The 5,000-nt window shown below is 36.4% G+C and overlaps 1 protein-coding gene across 6 annotated transcripts in view; it reads right to left on the bottom strand.

Annotated features, from left to right (window-relative positions):
• The window catches only part of LOC137998095 (uncharacterized), an 84,744-nt gene that overhangs the window by 24,711 nt on the left and 55,033 nt on the right, over positions 1 to 5,000 (bottom strand). The gene's annotated exons all lie outside the window — the stretch shown is intronic.

The raw sequence follows: 5,000 nt of genomic DNA, 5'->3' as shown, positions 1-5,000 counted from the left end.
ATTGATACATAGCTTTTAGCAAGAGCAGAATGAAGTTGTCAGGACGGTCCATCGAGAATGAAATATTTTGCCATCAGCAACAAAATTTACGACATGAAAATAACATTAATTTTAAACCGCGATTACAAATAGTTACCATCCGCGAAAAGCATTTTGGGAGATTTTCGCTACGTTCAATTTTGCCATAGTACTTTTGGCTGCACAAGTAAATCACAAAATCGAAAGTGACATCGAATTCAGCGAGCGCCGTGATCAAGTAACCGTGGCGTGTCTACTCGCGAAACAGTGAAGCATCTTTGTTAAATGATGGCAATATACCGGGTTTTTGTTTTTGTTAGTTTTCTCTTTCTTTCAAGTGTTATAAAGTATGACAAGAAATGTGCGAATTCACCACAAAGATCACAATCTTTAGCGGTTTACATTTGAATTTTTCCGGTACCAAAGTTTTTGCCTCAAATTTTATAGGCTATGTTTGAAATATTTGAATTCCTGATGAATTGCCATTGTCTTCTACAATTGATAGTTCAATGTTGAAGGGAGATTCTCTTGAGGATTCTTTTTCGTTCCTCCCCCGTGAGCGTGGTTTTAAATTAGCTTCCCTTAACATAACTAGTTTACTTAAACACATTGATGAGTTGAGGATTCTGTTTGCCGACAGATCTATCGACATTTTAGCTATTAATGAAACAAGACTAGATGATAGTATATTGGACCGTGAGGTCCATATCTTGGGGTATGATATTACACCCCGGGATAGAAACAGGAATGGCGGTGGTGTCTGTTTTTACGTCAGATCCACTATCAACTATTCATTGCGTCTTGATCTGTCTGTTATTCAACCAGAAAATTTATGTATTGAGGTACAAAAACCTCGCTCCAAGCCTTTTGTAGTAGCAACTTGGTATAGGCCACAAGATTCGCCTACGGAGATCTTTGTACATTTCGAATCACTAGTCGGTAGGCTTGACTCTCAAAATGTTGATTTGTACTTAATGGGTGATCTAAATTGCAATTTGGCCTCGTCTACATTTGATACTAACACGAATTTGTTAACAAGCATTGCTAATGTCTACAGTCTTCATCAACTCATTAGAGAGCCAACTCGCATAACCAGTTCATCGTCAACATTGACTGATTTGATCTTTACAAATTGCCCGGATAAGGTAGTTTGTTCGGGAGTCTCTCATGTGGGTATCAGTGATCACAATCTTGTCTACGTATATCGCAAACTTTGTATAGACCGATCTGGAAGTGGCCATAAAACTGTAACGTATAGGAAATTCAAAAACTTCAGAAGTGAAGGTTTTCGGAATGACATTACTTCCCAAAGTTGGGATGATCTCCTACTGCTTGAGGATCCAAATGATATGTGGCTGGCTTGGAAAACCCTGTTTCTTAGTGTTGTTGACAAGCATGCACCTATTCGGACGAAACGTGTTCGTTCATCAAAGTGTCCTTGGGTGACACCTCAGTTGAAGAAATACATGTATGAAAGGAACAAGTTGAAAAAGAAAGCAACTGCAACAATCACTAATGATCCATGGGATTGGACAAATTTTAAAAAATCTCGCAATCAGGTCAACAATAAAATAAAAAATGCCAAAGAAATGTATTACAAAAGTGCTTTTAAGCATAGTAGCGGCAGTTCTCGAAAGACCTGGCAAACGATCAACGAACTCACGTCCAGGAACTCCAGCAATTTATCTGTAAGAGAAGTAAAACTTGATGGTAATTCTATATTAAAACCTCAACAAGTGTCGGAAGCTTTTAATAAACATTTCGCTAGCATTGGTTCTAGACTTGCCGGTGAGATACATGCCGACACAAATGATTTTAGCTATAGGGACTTTCTTTCCGGCACTGACAAGCGTTTTGAACTTCAACCAATTGATAACAATAGAGTACGTTTTCTCTTATCCAAATTATGCACCTCAAAGGCGACAGGGCTCGATATGATATCTGCAAGACTCCTTAGGGAATGCACTGACTTGATTTCTTATTCACTTTGCGAAATTTTCAATTTATCGATAATCACTGGAGTTTTCCCAGAAGCGTGGAAGTGTTCCAAAGTCATTCCCTTGTTCAAACAAGGTGAAAGAGCAGATATGAATAATTATCGTCCCATTTCAATCATCCCCGTTGTGGCTAAAGTATTTGAACGGATTATCTATGATCAACTGTATGCTTACCTCTCTGATAATAACATGATCGTCACACATCAATCAGGTTTTCGATCTCTTCACTCAACGGTCACAGCTTTACTTGATGCAACTAATAATTGGGCTTATAATATTGATAAAGGAAATGTAAATGCTGTTGTTTTCCTTGATCTTAAAAAGGCGTTTGATACTGTTGATCATGACATTCTGTTATCTAAATTAAGTTCCTATGGTTTTCAAGGGAATTCACTAAATTGGTTTAAGTCATATCTGGATAACCGTCAGCAAAAATGCTTTATTAATGGTTGCTTATCTGATAAGCTACCTCTTTGTTGCGGTGTACCTCAGGGAACAATTTTGGGTTCATTATTGTTCTTGATATATATTAATGACTTATCGAACTGTTTGTTAAGCTCACAGCCTCGGATGTACGCAGATGATACGCATCTAATATTTTCAAGCAATGATATAACCGCCATAGACGAGACTTTAAATCGAGATCTCGAGTCAGTCAATAATTGGCTTGTCTCTAATAAACTTACATTGAATGCAACTAAAACTGAATTTATGTTAATTGGCTCAAGGCAGCGATTAAATACCTTACCGAGACCTCCGCATCTTACCATTGGCGGTTTTCCTGTTCATCAAGTATCTACTGCAAAATCCTTAGGTGTCTATATAGATGAAAATCTCTTTTGGGGCTCTCACATTGAGAAGTTAATTAAGAAAGTTGCCTCTGGTGTTGGCGCTCTTAAACGAATCCCCTCTTTTGTCCCTTTGAAACTCTGAAGATTATTTTCAAAGTCTTAGTGAGGCCACACTTTGACTATTGCAGTGTTGTGTGGGGAAACTGCAACTTAACACTTTCAAATAAATTGCAGAAGCTACAAAATCGTGCTGCCCGAATTTTAACTTTTTCCAGTTATGACACTGATGTTGAAGATATTTAGTAAATTTGGGTGGAGAAAATTAAGTTCTCAGCGTGAAATAAAGAAAGCTATTATGGTATTTAAATCCTTAAATAGTCTTACACCTGAGTATCTACGTGAGCTGTTTGTTAACCGTTCTGATGTAACTGAATATCTATTGAGGGACTCAGTAAACAAAGTTGCTGTTCCATTGCCCTGGACCAACTTTTTGAAAAACAGCTTTAGTTACAGTGGTGCGGTACTTTGGAACAGTTTACCTTCTGACCTGCGGCGGGCAGAATCTTTAAGTGACTTTAGTCATCTACTCAGCTCATTTTATCCTCTTAAGTAATTTTTGTATTTTAGACACGGCATTCATGTAAAGCAGTTTTTTATGGTTTTGGATTAGATGTAGGATTGGATATTGTTAGTTAGATATAGTTAGTTTAATTATGTAATTACATATGAATTAATAACTGATGAATATACCGTGTTGAAATAAAGTTCACAAACAAACAAACAAACAATCGCACAACTCTTGAGGTTGACCATTGTTTCTGGAAAGTCAAAAATTTACTTTCCAAAACGAGGTTATTTATCACCAGGTAATTCTATTGTTTTGGAAATAGCAGCTACTTTATTATTCATCAGCATCACATATTTTCGCTGATTTTGGGGCTCATTTTGTTGAAACTCAAGCACGCTTCCAACAGACCTGTTTATTTTCGTGACTTATGCACACGCTGCTTACAACGCACTACAACAACAATCCTCCCGTATCACATTTCAACCCACGTATGCAAATTTGTTAAGCTCGAAAATTACACAACATGATATTAAAATTCACAAGGGCTGGAAATCTCACAAAAACCTTTTCCAGCGAAAAAATTATTGAAAAAAAAAAACAACATATTTGCCATTAGAGGCAAAAAATCCCTTCCTATTTTAATTGCGTGCGTGCAAACAAGACTTCATCCGTGTCACAGAGCATATGCAATTAAATAAATACCTGACAGTTAACATGACCGTAAATAATGAAATATTGAAATAACATTGCTAAAAGTGCATTTAAGAATTTAGAATTAAGTAATTTTTACAATAACTTTATATCTTTTTATTGCCTTTGACATTTTGACTTTTTACTTCGTTATCTGCTCATTTTTCACTGAAAAAAAAGTCGAAGTAACTTGTGTAATCATTCTATTTTACTACTTAGGCGATAAACATTCAATAAACGTGAAACAAATCATCTGTGTGGCTAAGATATTCGTTATAACCTCTCGAAATTGTGTTGTTTGCCCCCTCAGAAGTGTGTAGCTAATTTGCATGATAATAGCAAATCCAACATGGCGGTCATCGTGAATAAGGTCTATTGACGTTACATTCTTGAGTTCCATGAGGGTATATTTTGTTTAAACATCCACTAAAACGCCGTTCGCGTTACAATGACTTTCGACGCCATTGAAGGTTAACAAGAGTTAGTGAAATTTTCAATTGTTACCGGAAGACTGAGCATAAAAAAAGTAAAAAATAAAAAATAAAAAAAAAATCAGAGAAATATTACTCATTTTTCAACTGGGATTTCCACACTTTCAACGCAGTAATAATTGCGAAAGACTTAAGATGTTGCAAATTTCTATTTTGAAGTGACGTTTTCGTCGACATCGCCGTCATAGATCTTAAAGTAGGAACCTTATGATCTACAACGGCGACGTTAACGAAAACGGCTTTCAAAATTACAAGTCTTCATTGCCCAAAATTTTCGTCAGTAGTCTAGTTCGTCGAACATTTATAAACTACCCGAACTATTGAGGAAGTGAAGAGGGAGGAACGGTGTTGAAACCGGACGAAAAAAAGTAAAATTGTCCTCAGAGCTTGAGATTTCGTAATTTCACGTTGTAGAAATGCAGAGAACTGAAGAGAAATGTACACA

Source organism: Montipora foliosa, chromosome 3, assembly GCF_036669935.1.
Source record: "Montipora foliosa isolate CH-2021 chromosome 3, ASM3666993v2, whole genome shotgun sequence".
Taxonomy (NCBI): Eukaryota; Metazoa; Cnidaria; class Anthozoa; order Scleractinia; family Acroporidae; genus Montipora; species Montipora foliosa.
Note: the sequence above shows the minus strand (reverse complement) of the source record. Positions and strands in the feature narration are given on the sequence as shown.